The 18424-nt window shown below is 40.9% G+C and overlaps 1 protein-coding gene and 1 long non-coding RNA gene across 3 annotated transcripts in view; one reads left to right on the top strand and one right to left on the bottom strand.

The window, feature by feature from the left end:
* Positions 1-18424, bottom strand: part of SEMA6D (semaphorin 6D) — a 244237-nt gene that overhangs the window by 100827 nt on the left and 124986 nt on the right. The gene's annotated exons all lie outside the window — the stretch shown is intronic.
* LOC125332473 lies at positions 2816-12926 on the top strand. The gene is made up of 3 exons (XR_007206506.1): positions 2816-2891; positions 8671-8841; positions 9278-12926. It is a non-coding gene; the product is annotated as an uncharacterized LOC125332473 (long non-coding RNA).

Below are 18424 nucleotides of genomic sequence, written 5' to 3'. Positions count from 1 at the left end.
GGCAAAACTTCAGGGCACTACTACTTATTATTTTTTAAAATATTTAAATAAAAGCATTATCACAATACCAATTAGTGCACTTAATTATTTGTTCTGCAGTCGTAAGACAAGAATACACGGATTAAAAAGTGGCAGATACTTACAAAATGGTTTCAGAAATGCACTAAGGGTATTCCTGGCATCCTCTGTATCTCCAGTTACGTGGAGGTGTGAGCTATGCATTGTCTGCCTTGGGAAGTGGGCGGAGGGCGGTGGGAGGTGAAATAAGGAGGCAGGGTCAGGTGCTCCTTCAGCAGTAAAGGAATAATTCAGTTTATACATCACAGAATTCATGTCAACTGAGCTCAGATTGTCATTCTACTTTCAATAAAATAGATTTTATGCAACTTTTTCTTTTTTCTGGACTCCTACAGGTAAAAGTTCTAGATAGCCACCTAAATTATGTGACCCTCCTCATCATTTCCTGTAATTTTTTTACTACTTCATGATAGGGTCAAAGACACTTTCTTTTACGTAAACAATTTCAGTCATTTTACCAAATTTGCAATTGTGAACAGATTATGGCCTTCATTTCTTTTGTATCCACTTGTTATGTAGCAATTTCTAAAACAAAGGCAGAAGGGAGCTCATATCAAAGCAGACTGTGCTTCCTGCCCCTCTAAAGTAGTGACATATGCTAGAAAGAAAGTGATGAGGTCCAAGAAAATAAACAGACAGAACATGTGGAAAACAAAATACCAAACTGTCCTAATTCAGTTGTATATCTCTACTGGCTTCTCTGTGATTTACCCGTATCTTCAAGAAAACAAAAAATACTAATTTCTTAAATAGCTGCAGTGTCAGGAGAAACCCACTCTGAGTAGGATACTTTAAAGATACATAATTAAAAGCCTTTATGATATTCATGCTATGTTCAGATTGGGTGGCCACCACCCAAGACACAGTCTCAAAGAAGTCATGATAAAATTGAACTGGCATCTTTCCTCTCCCACTTTTTCACTTTAACCTCTCAGTAAAGTCAAAACTTGCTGGGTCAGACACAGTGTTGACGGATGCAATATCCAGGTAGATCTAAAGGATTTTTTGCCACATTGCCAAGCCCTGATCTGAAGATACGCTCCTGGAAAATCCATTCAGTTTAAATCACTGTTGGTCCAGTGAAATCAATGGGATTACCTCAAAACTGGCCCAGCGTAACTATAACATGGACTCTGGCTGGAAATGCCAGCATGCCTTGACTGTATATTCCAAATGAGTAGACCTGATACACTAGGGTGAGGGAGAAGGTAGAGGATGGAGTTGCAGGGTGCACAGCAACTCCCGAGGCCAGGAAAACATGAAATGGAATATTACTTTATTTTATCATAACTTGCCATTGCCTAAATGCCTACACAGCAAACATCTGCTTCTGTCCTTAGTTTATCTGTCCCTGGGTAATTATTAAGACAGCTGTGGTTACTGTGCTGATCTAAGGTACTGGGCAAACATTTTGAAACATTTAGCATTGCTTCATTTATGGCAGAAGGGAAGCCAAAATGACTTCTCTCGCTGTTCTCTACTATCAATGTAACTATATGTGCTGGAACAGCCCAGGGCCAGGAAAATTAGATAACTGTTTTACAGAACAATGACTTAGTGTCAAAGCCCAAAAGTGGGTGTTGTTCCACCTTTCCTTTTTTTAATGGCACCATGAAATTAAAGGTATTTAAAAACAAGACCATAAATAATGAAAAATATTTGTCACTCTCTTTATATGTCACACACATTCCCACTACATATTTCCTTGTGCAGTGACTCCATTTCTCCTTCAATTATCTTTTGAAGCCTTCTTCTCTAACCCTTCTCTGATACGGATAAATTTCACTCCATCTTTAAGGGCAATGTGAGCTTGTAGACAAAAACCAGGATTTGTAACACAGAATCCTCAGGGCTACTTCCTGAACTTCCTTACAGCAGGAAGGGGTTGCAAGAGCACACAAATCCATCCTTGAGGGAGGCACAGGAGGAAGCAGAAAGTGTTATGTGCAGTGATGCAAGGAAGCAGAAAAGTGTTACATTTCTGTATCAGTAGCTAAATCACACTGCACCATGGATCAACTGTTGCCAGTTATGGCACTCTATTTCAGCAACAGAGATACGGATTTCAAATTACTACTACCAAAAACCAGATTGTTCATAATAACTGGTACACAAAAGATGAAATAAAATCAAGAATCTGTCATTGAGTTTAGAAGGAATAATCTGGCACATGCACTATCTCACCTTTTCAATAGTTTGGGTGGAATTTAATAGAGAATTGTAGATTTTCCCCTTGCCATTTACCTGAATCTACCCTGAGAGCTGTTTAAGGTCAAAGAAAAAATTTGACTATAATAAATATTAAGAAGATCATCACATTTAATTAACTTCTAAAGTACTTCAGTCAGGCCTCTAACTGAACAACACTTTCCTTTTGAAGGAATATGGCAGATATCACCAGAGCTGAGTTTTGTTGCGTGGTTAAATTACAGATCCCATAATTCAAACATATTTCATAGAAACAGTGCCACGGCCTTTTGGTTGTCATGATACACAGAGATGAACAAAAGATCAAGGACAGACTACAGGCTCTGGAAATGGAGTTGCATGGGTCATGGAGAAACTCGGATGCAAACCAGCAGGACAGACACTGTACTTGGAGGGAGCAGGAACAGACCTGCATTAAGGATTTCAGCAGCTACAGGGGCTGGACAATCTAAAATGTCCTTCCTTAGAACAGCACATGCATCAGCTGCTGGCATAATCAATACCCAGCCAGGGCAGAAATTTCTCTGCACACAGACTGCCGTAGGAATGGTGAATGGCATTTGGTAGTCACATAAACCAGTTGCTGCTGGAAGAACAGATTCAAGGTATGCCATTTCATGTTTGGTATATTCTTTATAATGAGTAGGTGGATTCAAAGTTTTAATCCTGCTAGCAGGTGACCTTTTCAAAATTCTGTATTTTTACTGCCTATCAATTTTGTTTCTTTCTTCCAGGCTCCTGAGATTGTAATCAAAGATGAATAGGAATTGCCAGAAAATTACTGAATACTGAAAAAGCCAAAGCCTTAAAGATGGCTTTCACACAGTGTATGCCCTAATGCAGCCATGATACCTGATTTTTAATAGATCAGGTGCAAATATGCACATTAGCAAACTAAACAATGTAGTAATATCCCCAGAGAACAGGTTTCATCGATTAAATCATAAATATAGTATCTTATTATGCTTTTGGGGAAGCAGAAATATGAAAAGCAATGCACGCATTTTTGAATTATAAGAGGAGGGAATATTGGCAAATCTTTCAACAGCTGTTTATCATGAAAAAGAAGTTACAGTTACCATTCCCCAGCCATGCACTCTGAAAAACTAAAAACTGTACATTAATAAATTATAACAATGATGCATGAAGCTAATATAAAACTTTTGAAGGCGGTTTCTTAGTCCAGAGGGAGTTGTCAAATTTGCTATTTGTGACTTTAATGTTACTTGGAATTTCTTCTAGGGCACTTAAAACTCCTTTTGTGGCTCTTCATCAGCAGTTTCACAGACAGCAAAGGCCTTGACAATATACATTTTCACTTTCTGCATGGCTGACGGACTTCATATGCTATATCCAATTTAAGGGTAGAGCAGTAGATTACATTGCTAGAATATAGAGAGCCACTGCCATTGAGACTGAATCATTACTGTTTATAGTAATTCTTACTATTTGGTTTTTGACAGCCCTTTGTGACTGGAATAAAAGATGATGCTGAGATTATTGTCAAGCTACTGTAATAGCTAGTAGTGCATGAAGTCTGCAGCAGATGGATGTGAACTTATGAGCTCTCAGATTCTCAACAGCCTTTCAAATGAGCAGTGTTCTCCTTGGCCACGTGTAAAGCGACTGGCTTTGACAAACCCTTATTTCAGAAGATGAAATATTATTTCAGCCAGCTTTCTTGGTTCTATTGGAAATGTTTCATAGGGCTTAATTTGAGAGGTAGTTTAGAATTGAAGAAAACAAATTGATTTTCAGTTGCATGGGGTAAACTGTGTTACAGGTACATACAAGCTGAACAACAACAAAGTGACTTGACACAGTCTGAACGCTTCCACACGTGCCCCCCAGCCATTTCCATTACGATACACAATTGCTAGGTATCTTCCTTTGGCTAAAGTCGTAATTTTCCTCATGAATCCCACTAATTCACAGACCTTTAATCTGAAAAATAAGAGGCAATAGTAAAAATTTGTTTGGCATATGCTACCCCAGAAGGATTCCCTTAAAACACAAACAACTGCTATTGACTTGGATGCTGTTTTAGGTGCTGTCAAGAACATGGATAGGCAGCAACCAGCTTGTATTGCTGCAGGAATGTCTTACACCTGATTTGTCTCACTAAAGACCCCTTAAAGAAGCACATTTCTCTCAGGTCACCAGTTTACTGATTCCTTCTGCAGTGCAAACCGAGTGTCCTTCATGCACAGCCAGCTGTTCATGCCAAAATGGGGCAACACAAGCCCACTGGAGTGAGCTGAGCTTCAGCAGTTCTCTGGACCCAACCAGTGCACAGCAACAGCCCCAAAGTCAAATGATAAATGTTCCAAAGGCTGGTTTAAAACTTCATCAGATTACTTCTTTTGTCAATATTTATTATCTTTGTATTAGGATCCATTACTCCTGCAAACCTCTTGCTCTGTTTTGCATACCATGATTCTTTCTTTATAATCTAGCATTACAGTTTGATCTTTTATTACATTGCTGCTGCTCAAGATTCTATAGTTAAAGTTGTGTCAGCACTTTTACTACAAATCCCATTTAAGAGGGCTTTATAACACAGCTATAAAGATGTACTACAGAATGAAAGGTGGTGTACAAAGTCTCAGCATGGGGCATTGTCTTTTTTTATCACTTTTTAATAAACAAATTAGACTTGCTATTTTAAGCCTTTATGAGTGTAAAGCAATTCCAGTTTGTAGGTTATTGCCTATATAACGTGGCAATCAACCATTATTAAAAAAAAAGTAAAATGAAACAACTTATAAGTACTATGATTAAAACTGATTATGGAAAAAGTGGAACTTCGCAACAGTAAAGGCAGGCTTAAATATACATTTCCTTATGCAAGTGAGCTGTACACTGAGATTGTGCTGAGCTTTACAAACCCACTTTCCCCAAGGCAATGGGGGAATCCAGCTTGGGGTGCAAAGTGTGAACCTGGAACGAATTCCCCAGGAATTTCTTGTGCCGTGTTTGTGTTGCAAGGACACTGGTGCCCAGTGAGAGAACCCAGGGTAATGCATTCTTCTCTGCTCAAATGTCACTGGAGCTGGCTTCCTGAAAAAAGGTTTCCAAGTGCTGTCAAAGGGCAAGTTGCTCATGCTCCTCATGGATGTTGTGTGTTTTAATAAAATCATGCTGATGAGGGTCAATGAAGGCTCGAGAGTGCCTGTTTTGGGCTGTAGTTTCCCCTCATTACTTGCCCTTCTACACATAACTCAGTAGTGAGAACGCTGTCAATCTGTTGTTCCTGCTTAGTCACATACAGCACTATGTTTTGAGGCTCTCTGCAAAACCCCACCATGGCTCAGAAGGTGCTACCTGGTTGAGCAGCTTTCCTTGATCAGCTGCTTCAAGACCCTGGGGTTTGAGGAACAGTCTCACAGCTTCTCATCGGTGACTCAACCCCCAGAATGAGGGCCCAGTAGCCAACTCAGGACCCATAGGCCTGGAATAACATGGAATATGGAGTCCAGAGGGACTGCCAAAGAAAGCTGGTCATACTGTTTGCAGTACTTGAATCAGCTTGGATTCCATCTTCCTGGAATTCTGTGTTGCACCCTGGAGACATCCTTAGATACACACATTTCCCTAGACAGACTGGGTGATAGACCAACAGTGCCCCTCTAAGTCACTGCATCTGTGAGTTCACTCATGGCCCTGGATTTGGCTGTGGTGTGAGGAGGCTGGGAGAGCGGTTTCAAAGTATGCTGACTATAAAGGGCATTCAAATAAAAAAGGAGCACTAGCTGTGTGCGTGGATGGCTGTTATCTCCAAATACTCCATAGTAAAACTCCAAAGCATCTCACGGTGTCTCTATGCTGGGACCAGATGTAAAGGCAGAGCTGCACCTGTGAATGTCCTGGATGAGACAATTCCAATACCAAGGGGGAACTGCACCAGCACAAACTGCAGCCCAGGCTGCTCATACCTTCCAAAGGCTTCGGGTGCTCCTCAGCTGCAGTATGTGCTGCCAGAGTCTTGGCTATTAGCACTGTTACAAGTGAGGCAACAGATGTGCTACTGCCTGCAGTGCAGGGAGCTCTGAAGTCCAGGTTCCGCTGGCTTTTACTGAATCATGGATCTGAAGTCATTTTAAAACATTAATATCTTGCACTCACTGAAAATGGGGCTGTCTTGGATTCTGATCATGCAGGCGCTACACAGATAACTTCACACATGGGACTTCTCAGAGCTGCCTAAATTACAGTATGTTATTACAAACTCCAGTGAAGGCTGGCACAGAAATCAGGAATGATTTTTAAGAACAGACCACAAATTCCAAAGGAATAACTACAGGCAATGAGGGGAAAAAATTAAAAATCAGGTTTTACAATGGCGCTAGCCACATATTAACAGAAGATCTCTTGTTGTCCTTCTCATAATTACTGTGTATTAAAAAGAATTCATATACTACAACTATGCCTTTAGAGGAGATGAAACTTCAATTGTCTGCACACAAAATAGCTGTGATGTATTTAAATAACCTTTTAACAGATGAATACTAAATATATTTTCCAGTATACCTGGGAAGGAATCACTAAATAGTAATCCTTTCCTAAATATTTAAAACACCAATACACTGCTTAGGCTAACAATGTATTTCTACCAATTTAAATGGCTCTGTAATAATTTAAAACAACCTTAAGTACCGAACGTAGAACTGCACAATCACCTCCCAGTGACCCTGGGTTTTTCCTCTTTTGCAAGGAAGGTTGCTGGCAGCAAGGTTGTTACACGAACTGACAAAACCAAGTGGAGACAGCGAGCTGTGCTTATTTAAGTCTCTATTCTTCCATGCCACTCAGCTTCAGTCCTGGGCCTGGCAAAACATCATCAGTATTCTCTGCCTCTTTTAACTAAAGGAAGCAAATCAAGAACCAGACAGGCTAATGGGAACTGAACCTCATTTCTTGGCCTCTCGCTCAACCTGGGCAGCCAAACGGAAAGCAGCCACTTCTGCAGGCCCCGCGCTCCCCTTGCCAGCTGGGAAGGCGAGCAGCTCCCCGCTCCCGGCTCCGCGGCAGGCAGCACGCAGACTGCTCTCCCGGCTGTGCGCGCCGCGAGCCAGCTGGGAATCTGACTGCTTCTCCAGGTCTCCTGTCCACTTGCCAAACTGAGTCTGCAGGGCTCCTTTTCCACTTGCCCCAGCCAGTTAGGAGGTGATCTATAGTGCTATTATCACGGCTAGCTAAACAGGCCAAAAATCTCCACGCAAAAATGAAATTTTGGTAAGGTTCCACAAGAAGGGGGACCAAAAGAAGAATTTCCTAAGGAAAGGGCATCCTCTGCACCCTTTCTGAGTTCCCTGTGAGTTGAGTCACATTTAGGGGCTGTATTTCCAACCCTTTTCCTGTTAGCACTTAATCTAAGGCATATTCAACTAGAAATACCAGAGACATGTTAGAGGTAGGAAACCGAAAAAGCAACAGCTACTGAGTAGAGCTGGCTGAAACATTTTCAACAAAACCTGAAACCCCATGAAACCCACCTCGTTTCATATTTCACTGCAACTTGAAACTCAAACCAGATTTGTTGAAAGGTTCTCTGAGGATTATGGTTCCAGTCACAACTGGCCAACCCATTTATAGTACACAACTTTTTTAGTCAAATTGGGGGCCAGTACAGCTGGGCTCAGTTTCACAATTCTGAGACCTAAAGGAGAAGGGCAGCTTGTCCTGCACACTGTCCTGAGTGGCCTTGCCAGACTCTGAGCCCCGGGAACAGCCCCACCTCCCTCACACAGACATGCAATGGCAAGACAGGGCATATCCCCTCTTTTCCATTTCCTTATGGGATAACCAGACAGTTAAAAGACCCTCCGAGATCAAGAGCCAGGGAATGGACAGGTACAAGGAAAGAAGCATCCTTCTTCCCCATCGGCAGAGCACAGGTTGCTCCTGCCATACACAGGCCACAGCAGCCTGGTCTTGGGCCCATCTCTCTTCTTGCAGTTCGTCCAAGATTAGGTTACTGCAATCACCTGAATTAGCTGCTGCATTGAGTTACTTGACAGATGCTTTGCATAAACAACTTCTGCCTCTGAACTCTTACAGACAGTTCTCTGTTGTCATTCATGCTCTGTCTGCTTCAGACAGCCAGCACAAATCAGGCCATTTCTGGTCAGTGAGTCACTGGTCATAATCTTTACTGTTTTAATTTTCCACTGCTCACACACACATAGGTGCTAGTAAACAAAAAAACCCACTCATCCAACCTCAAGTACACCCACAAGCCTCAAGTGCCCCAAATGGTCACAAAGAGCAAATACGCGATCATCCTGTCTGTACACAGATCATTTCACCAGCTTTAGTGGCGTGGATATTTAAAACTACCTTTTCCTTTTCCCTTCTTTCTTCTCTCCCTCTGTGCTTTTCCAGGTCTAGTTTGAGTTTTGTTGTGAAGCACTGGATTCATTCATACTTCAAAGGGAAATTGAAGGCATCAGAGCCCACATAGACAGAAAACAAAGGCACTGTTTACAAGGCGGAAACTTGCTGAGAGAAGCAGCTGAGTTCTGCAACGCTCACCCACTGACTGCCCCCTTGGAGGTACATCAAACACCATTACTTGCTCCATACAGTCAAACATTTTTCTTTCAAAGACTCCTAATATAATGGATTATTTGTATTACTGTAGTAATGGAAAGTCTCAGCCCTGACCAGTGCCCTGTATGGAATACCTCTCCCTTCACTAAGTTTTGCTGGATGAGAAATAGTTCAGCTCTGTAGGCACAGAGGTCCCTGTGGGCTAATCTAGATGAAATTAGGCTGGAAGGAGCTACTTCCTGCCATAGTATCTCAAAACTAGGCATCCAGGTTAAGGATTAACCTTCCCTGGTTCAGGGTTTGTACTGAGTCCAGAAAAAAAAAGGACTTTTTATCCCAATGATTTCCTGCCATATTTATTATACACTTATTATTTGACCATATTTTTGAGGTCCCATCTTCTATTTCTCATTTAATAAATGTTTTGCTTTTTGAGCAGGGTCAGAAGAGACTCTGGCATGGGAAGGCACAGGCAAGCTGGCTGTTTCACACACAGAACTGCACTTTCCAAGCCAAGCGTGGAAAGCCATGGCATATTCAAAACCCATCTTCTCTCCATCTGGCAGAGCAGGAGCTCAGTATCCTTCCTATCTTGTAGTTTCACCAGCCACCAGCCTTTTTCCTTTAGCTGAGAATTATTAATTATTGTTAGAGTTTTGCTTTTGTGTGTTTGTTTTTGAAATGTTTTTGCTTGCATGCCAGGCTGCATACAACACACCCAGTATTCTGGAAATACAGCTGAGTCAACCAACCTAGCGCTTCCCTTTGCTACACTAACCTCGTTCTTCATAGCTGACATAAAAAAGAGGGGATAAGTATTTTAAATGACACTCATCTCACAGCCTCCATACAGTATTAACATTTTTTCTTCATTCTGGATAAATGTTTTGACAATTAAGTGAAAAAACACACGAAAATCATAACCTTGTTGTTCCACAACTACAGAGTGCCTTGGACTGCAGAAGTGCAGAGGACTTCCAGTCCTTCAGTCCTTTGCAAAACTTGGAAGAGCCCCTTGTGAGTCAGAAATTCTGGTTAGTAAGGCCAGGTTAGTATCAATAATAACAAAAAGCCCAGCTCTGATCACCACTCAGAGGAAGCAAACTCAAAGAACTGTAAGGATTTTGTTTGTACTATCAGTGCCATAAATGAGAACAAAGTGGAGGGCACATAGCTGCTTGTTCTGGAGAGCCTTTAGAAATCTGTTGCTAGTGTTTATTACACCAGATATATAATAATGCCTTTCCTATTAGGCTCGATTTTCTCCACACTTGGAAACACAAAACAGAGTGTTTAAACTCAAATAAATAGTTCCCTTTAAAAATGTGGGGGCAATAATTCGGATTACCGGATAATTGCTTTATTCTAAGAAACGCATATTTAAGTCCAGTCCACAGAATATAATTCCTAAGAAATATGTTGGACAACAGCACAAACCACGCCTGGGGCTGGTGACTGTTCACACTGAGAAGGGCACGGCTTGCCTGTGCCTTCTTTGGGAGAGCTGATTACTGTTTGCAGTGATGGGGATGTTGTGCTGGCTTCATTGTGCTAGGTCAGTGAGCAAGAAGATTTGAGGCTTATTCAGAGTTTTCACTTTCATTGGAAGCAAGATGCTACAAACAGTTATGAGGAGCAAATACAACAAATGATGAAGAGGAATAAATGTTATTTCTAGAAAAAACTGTAAGCTAACAAAATAGCTTTTTCACAGTTTAATGATTCTAAAATAATCTGAAAGGTTTTAACAAAAATCGCCACCTTTGATCACAGAACCCCTGCTGTCCCTGTATGTGACTTCTCCTGGTATCACAGCAGACATTTCTTTAAGGAGATATTCAGAGAAGAAGAGCATTTCACATGTTCATTAAACTAAGGCACTTGAAAAGCTATGGAGTGAAAAGAGATGCATGTGAAGATGATGCACTGCAAGCTACAACAACTGGTGTAAGGAGAAGAGCAAGGGGGCAACACAGCATTTTCAACTCTCTTGCTTCGTGAATTAGGTTCTGTAGCTGGGAGGGAGAACCCAAGCAGAGCTTGACTTACCCTCACTAGGAGACTGCTGCTGGACACAAAGGGGAGCAGCAGGCTGCTGGAGCAGTGGCACCCTGGGCCAGCACCTCAACAGCTGGATGTGCAGCTCCACTTCAGAGATAGACACACTCAGAGAAAGCAAAAAGAGGAAACTGGTTTTTGTTTCATCAGGAAAAAGTAATTGATATTGTGGGATTGTTAAGGGAAAGCTGAAGAAATCAAATCCTACCACATCAATATTCCTGTGGATGTCTAAAAAAAGCTTCCAAAAGCTTCAGGCCTACTTCACTCTATCCCGTGTTACAATCCCAAGAGCCTGACAATTAAGAAGCCTCTTTTCATTCCTCAGCAATAGAACTGTTCCTGGCCAGAGTGCCATGGGAAGAGCAGGAACAGAAGTGTGGCTCTGTGGAACCTTTGCCCCTCTGTGGCAGAGGACAGGGTAGGGGCACGTGTTCCCTCTTCTATCCAAAACATGGATGCAAACTCTCGTTCTCTCTTTTCAAATGTACACCCAAATCTTGCTCCATATGCATACCTAAAGCTACATAGGTAATCTCAGGTAGGTATTATAAGTATTTTTTGCTAATCATGGATGATATTCAAAATTCTCGTTGCATCAGGAGTTCGACTTCCTGCAATCATTTCTTCTGTGATCTTTTACAGACTTTTACATTAAACCCCATGCTTTCTGTAACACTTGAAATAAATCCCATGTGAATCTGTTTTTCTTAAGATCAAGTTACTGCTTTCTATTAGGTAAAGAAAATGAAAAAATATCAAATTGTTTGAATCTCCTCAGTGAATACAGCATATACTGAGAAAATATGAAGTCATACATTGACTCTCCTCCCAAATTCTATTACTTGGCTAAAAAATCTGGCAATAAATATCTCAGTTATCCTATATATAAATACATAAAATCCATGTTTAACAAAGTTGCATTTATAACACTTACCATGGCTAATAAACATTTTAATTATTGATTTCAGCTGAAAAATTCCTGAGGCTGAGCATAAACAAAAGAAGTAAGTATCTGCCTCATGGTTAATGCTTTTATTCAAGTGTGGAGGTAAAGCTATAGATCCAAGAGATGGAAAAAGCAATTTGCTATTCTCACTCATATTTAGAACCCTGTTAGTAGATTTGTGGAAAAAAAAAGTCATATACTTCAAAAAAACTGGCCATGAATTAATGTGTATAGATTTTATTGCATTTTCCAGCTCTCTCTATTTTTATTCTTTATTCTTTCTAATAGTCTAAAAACCCTCTAGAATTATAGTTTTCTCCCTACAGATGCTGTCTTATTCTATTAAACAAACATCGATCCCTTGCTTTTTCCCTTCTTTGTTCCCCCCCCATTTAGTTTCAAATGGATGTCAAATTATCTCAGATATTTTGTGTTTAACATCAACAACTTCATTTCACATGGGTCTAATATGGAGTCCATAATAATAATCATTACACTGCTGTATATTACAAAAGGCTTAATTTTTTTCATTGCATAATGTTTCCTTTCCTATTGATTTTGGGCTAGACTTGAGAAGCACAGCTTGCTGTCCATCATGGGCAGCCCTGCAGGGAGCTCCAACTGGCTCAGTGGGAAGTATCAGGGAGGAGGGAGAGCTGATGATCTGCTCCTCAGGACTATACCCAGCACACATAACCCTTCCCTGTGTACAGACCTGCTGGGCTGTTAAGAACATTAGCAGAGAGCAGACAAACATGTACTGATGGCTCTGCTAGCCTGACCAAAGGTACTGTCACCAACAGATAGGGGCACACGAAACTTCCAGTTGTTCCAGAGGGTCTGGAGCATACTGGGTTCATGCAGCACGGTTCACTTTCTTTGGCCATCGTGCTTGTGTTCTGTGTTTGGCAAAGAGCTTGTGCTGAAACTCAGTAAGAACAGCAGGAGCTGGCCCCAGCCAGGAGTGTGTGAGTCTTCCCAAATCCACCAGCACCAGCACTGGGACAGCTGTGTGGGGCATATCTATCCAGATTAGGAATCAATAGAAAACCTGATGTGGGGTGCCCCCAGATACACATGTTCTAACAGCTGAGGTTGTACTGAAACATCTTTTCTTATATGAGAATCAGATCAGGGCAACTGAGTCTTCATATGAAATAAATGTATCATGTTCCTGGGCTTTTGTTATTTTTATGATATTATGCCAGGTATGATGATCTCCATGAAGAGAGAGTGCACAGGTTGCTGAAAGCCTAGTTAGACAAAAATTCCAGGATTAGCACCCGCCCCATAGAAGTTCTCCTCCTCTTTTAATTTTATTTTCACTAGAAAGGAATTTCTATATGACTGAAATCTTTTGCATTACATTTTTCCTAGTCAGAGAGGACAAGTTTAGTTCACTATTGTCTTGGTCACAGATGTGCTGGTGTAACAGGATGGAGTGACTGGAGAATCAGACCTCAGAATGTTTCCTTTCCACTCCTTTTTCTGCACGATTATTTTGAACTTATTTTGTGACAAGACAAAGACAACAATGCCCCTGGATTCACACTGATAAAACTCCACTGACTTCAGCAGTTAATGCTCGTTTAGTTGTTATTAAGTGCCCCGAGGGTGATATAAAGTCCACACCTAACATCTGAAACACATTCCAAGATCAACAATAGCAGTCACCAGATAATTTTCTTCTCTACTGAAGGTCGCTCTAAACTTTAAATGCTTCTCTTCACCTCATGTTACACACATTACAAATGACTGTTAAGCTCTTATAAGCTTAAATCCATATACTCCAACTTTGTACCCAGAAGACAATTTACAGATTATAAAAGGCAGATACCTCTTTTGCAGCACACCTGCTCTTTTTACAATTCAGTCTGAGAGAAAGAGAAACAACTGGGAGTTGGAAGACCCTGATACCAAGGATATACTGATAATCAGTGAAAGGAAAAGGTGGATCTTTAAAAAAAAATTACTTTTAAAAACGACTGAAGACAAGCTGACAGGAACACCAGATATGGTGGCCACTCTGATGGCTTGGGAGAGACACTGTCCCACTGCCCAGGTAGCACAAGCAGCACATGTCCTGTTGTTACTCGGCAGGTGAGCACACGTGAGCCGGGACCGTCGGTAAGTGCTGAGCTGCTGCGCACGCAGCCCCAGCAACCCCTCGCGTTCCCCCAGCGCTGACACTGGGCTCCTTCTGCACTGGTTTCTTTATGCACCCCTCCCACAGGGCTGCCCCAAGAACCCCAGGCCATGCTTTGGGGCACAGGCGGCTTTTGCAACACACAGGCACCACCCAGCTCTTGCTAAGAATCCTCCTGAGTCCCGCCGGCACCCAGCTCTGCTTGGCTGCCGCTGCACTGGCCTCCAACAGGGAATAAAATGTTGAAGTACAGCATCCTAATCGTAAGCACTCACACAAAGTCATGATTTTTAAAAATAAAAGTAGGTTGAGAATTTCTGGACAGGTGTGACAAATAATTAGTTACCTATGTCCATTCTCTAAAAGAAATATATTCCTGTGTTTTCTCTAGTGAAATACTTATCATTCCATAATCTCACTTCATACTTGTTCATAGGACTTAGGTCAAGGAACTAGACAAACTTTTGTTGTTGTTGAAGCAAATCACAAACTACTTGTAATTCTGTTAGAAGTTCTCTTCCCTTTAAATAGTTGAAGGCATTTATTATTGAACTTTCTGCTTTGACAGAATTTTATTAAAAGAAATTGATTTTACTAGCTCAGACTATTATATTCTGCTGAAGGATAAAGCATCATACCTAATTTCGGTTCCTGATTTTTGTTAACAATATTTTAAGAAGTTCAATAAGCCATTGACTGAATTATCCAGTGTCACAAGTGCTATTGCTTTAAAAGGTTATAATCTTCTTTGTAATCAGATTTCAATATACTAGAAATTCTATACAAAATAAAAACTTACGTTTAAAATATTCTTTCAGGAAAATTACATTTTAACAACTAAACACAACAATATGTTAGATTACATTTTGAGCAGAATGTTTACCTTTCACTGAGTTTCTTTGCCAGCTGTGTCAGCATTGACTATATAAAAAGTATTAAAAGGAGCTGTTTATTTTTTTTAATTGCCACACTCATGCCAAAAAACACAATGTGTGGGCTGGAAGCAGAGTGCTGGGAGCAATATTATTCATGTTAAAAACAGTTGCCCGATTTGCTTTCTTTGAAAATTAGGATACTATAAATAGGAGCCCAGCGGGATTTGTCGATTGCAAGTTATGTTTTAAAAGCTGCTAGGATGAAACTTTTGAAAGACTTACAAAAGATAGAACAGTTACATTACTGCTTGTCATCTACCTTTGGTCTGCATTAGACCTTTATTTTTGGAGAGTTATGTATTCAATATGGATCTACCCTATTTCTATGCATATGTCAAAATACTAGATTTTTAAAAGAAAATTTCTATAAAGATTTATTTGCTTTTTATATCTTTCTATAAACCAGCTATCTTAACTCACTATTCTGTTAATCATCATTATAAATGTTGTATTGCCAAACACGTATCAATTCTTTGTTGCTTGCTTTGCAAAAATCCTTCTCCACAAATCACCTTTGAACAACTCAGAAATTATGATATAATAATTCATCACAAAAAAGTGGTGTCAAGCCACTGTCCACAACAGTACCACAGCTGTCCTTCCCTTTGTTTCCTTGTACTTTAGCACTTTGGTGTGTCTCCTTTTTTGCTTGCTTTACAGATGACCTGAGGCATGCTTCCAAAAAAAAACCCAAACCACCAAACAAGCACTACCAAAAACCCAAGGAACCAACAAAGCCCTAAAACACATGAAACCCTTATATGAGTAACAAAGCAAGAAGAAACTATTGCAGAGATTTTATCAAGCACTTTCTTTTCTATGAGAAATTATACGTGACATTCACCATTAGAAAGCTGGCATTTTGATCTGCATTTGGAACGGGAAGCAGTGGGAGCTACTGGGATATGCTGACTTTTTAACAGCAAATACAGAGAAAGAAATAAAAGATAAGCTGCTAGGTTGACTCTGAGAAAAGGGCCAACAAAGCAATGACACAGCTTGTAAAACCTACTTAAATTCCTAGCTTTGCCCACTGAATTCTGTTGAGTAAAAAGAAACCATTTTTTCTAAACACTTCAGTGTTTCTCTTTAAGAGAAATAACTTTTACACAAGCACTTTCATGCTGTGCTGCTTACATAAACCACACATCTTTGAAAGTGGTGTGGGATTTTGGTGTCCATCTTAAAGCATGAAGCAAACAGCCTGATGGCCATTTTCCTGAAGGCACAGCCTTTCATCAGGAATGGACCCTGTTCAGAGGAGGTCCAGCTGAACTGCTTGACAGTGCTCAGATGCTGACAGCCCAGGCTCGGTGCCTGTCTGCAGGTCTCCTTGCAACTCCTCCGTTCTCTGACTGTGCGTGACCTTTGAGTTTACTTAACTCCACCGCCTCAAACTAGGTTCAGCCCGACATCTCGACTGCAGCACTCAAGTTTCAGAAGACAACAGCAGCAAATGGGAAGAGAGGGGAAGGTGGGAAAGAGAGATGCGCTAATGGAAGAGAGGAACATTGCATTCAACACTGTTCCAACAAGCTTTTAACGAGTGCCATATTTTCCTTTGTAAATTAAGTACTTCATGATATGTATCACACTGCCACCCTTATCTAAAGACATTTGCTGTCCTTATCTGAAGCTTTTCTTAGTAGAATTGTACTTGAGTAAGAAACAAAGAGCTCAATCTGACTTAAAAAAAAAATATTTAGCATTAAGAGGTAATAATTATCTTCTGTCCACCATAAAAATTCAATCAAACTATGAAAGCCTGGTTTATCCTATACAAACCATGGAGATACAATTAAGAGTGTGACAAAAAGCCATTGCATTTCTCAGGAGAGCTGACCCTGTTCCAAGGATAAAATGATAACTAGTGTCCTGAGTCCAGCTCTGTGACCTTCTGGAGCTGGAACTTTCAATGATGTCAAATTAGCTGCGTCACATGAGCTGGCTTTGTGAGTGAGGCTGGATCAATGCAGTGCATTTCACTGATGATGACACTGATCTAATCAATCTCAGTCACTCAATGGACAGCAATGAGGTTGTGAAGTAAGCACAAAAAAAAAGAAAGCTGGGAGCTGGCCTTGTCAGGGTTACCTAGAGGCTCCCCATTTGTGCTTTTCCTTTAAATGCTAATTTTAAAAGATGAAAAAATAACACTAAGTAGCAATTTCCTAGAAGGGGTTTTGTCACATCTATTCAGACTTACATTCTGCTTGCCAAATTGCAACCTGATGTTCAATAATGCTGTTTTTGACACTTCTGTGTAATAAAAGTGAAGATCCTTCTTTGCTCAAGGATGTCTATGACACTTTTGACACTTCTCTCCCAGAATTTCAGGCAGCCCAGATGTTCTTTGCATTAAGAAGAGCAGCCACAGCTGCCACGGAATGTCAGAAGATACTGGGCTCTAGGCAAAAGCAGCAAAGGGCATCTTTCCTCTTTTTAAGTGAGGAGAAATTTTTGGAGAGCAAAACCTTTCGATTGAAAATTAAAGCCTCAGAGGGACTTTGTAGGCAAGAGACATTGCATTTTCACTGCTCATGTTTCAAGGTAACTCAGAATCACTACAGAGCAGCTGTTCCCACTTCTGTTCAGAAAAATATTCCTTACCTCTCTGTGGCAGCATGGCATTACTGTATCTGCTGGACACCTGGGTGTTGTGATACAGGCAAAAATGAAATAACAGTAGGAGGTCCTGGTGATAGACTCAAGACTTGATTTCTAGGGACTCACTAGGGTGCAAGATCTAGTCACTCCTGGATTGTTTGGGCTTCTCAAGACTTGAATCCAGGGATTCACATTCACGAGTGTCTCCTTCCACAGGAGTGACAGTTGAAGCAGCCTTGGCTACATGATGTCTCTGTACCCCAGGATTCTCTGCAGCTGGACTAAAGAAAGTGTCTGAAGACCACACCATGTTCCTGGGAAAAAAGTGTCCCTGGGTAGAACTGACCATATTTTCAGCATCATCTTCCTTATTTCTGTCCTTGTTCTGTCCCCAGAACAGATGCTGGTTGGACTGAGTCATAAACTGGACTGTGTTTCTCCTTTATTTTAAACATACGTAGGTTCTGCTCTTTAACACAGGCCACACAAGCAGTGGTTCTGTGCACAACAAAGAGATCTAGGATGCAGGGTTCCATGGGTAGCTCCCTCAGAAGAAACTCTCTAAATTTAAACTAAAGCCCCAGGGCTCACACGAGGCATGGCTCCTGTCTGTGGGTGGGCTGACGAGTCACGGTGTTTCCCTTCATCCTGCTGCTCTTCAGCTCCATCTCCTGGAGTCACCCACTGCACTGGGAGAGCCACCTTCTCACACCACGTACTGCCCTTACAGCAGGAACAGGTTAGCAGAGAGTCTAATTAAAAAGCTTCCTCTGAGAAAAAAAAAAAGTGTGCTGGAAATAAAATTTTTAATTTGGAAATTTCAGTGCAGGGTTCTATTTTTGAGTACTTGCAACAGAAGTTTCTCTGCTGGAAGGATTTTTATTTATTTTG

This window comes from Corvus hawaiiensis, chromosome 13 (assembly GCF_020740725.1).
Source record: "Corvus hawaiiensis isolate bCorHaw1 chromosome 13, bCorHaw1.pri.cur, whole genome shotgun sequence".
Taxonomy (NCBI): domain Eukaryota; kingdom Metazoa; phylum Chordata; class Aves; order Passeriformes; family Corvidae; genus Corvus; species Corvus hawaiiensis.
Note: the sequence above shows the minus strand (reverse complement) of the source record. Positions and strands in the feature narration are given on the sequence as shown.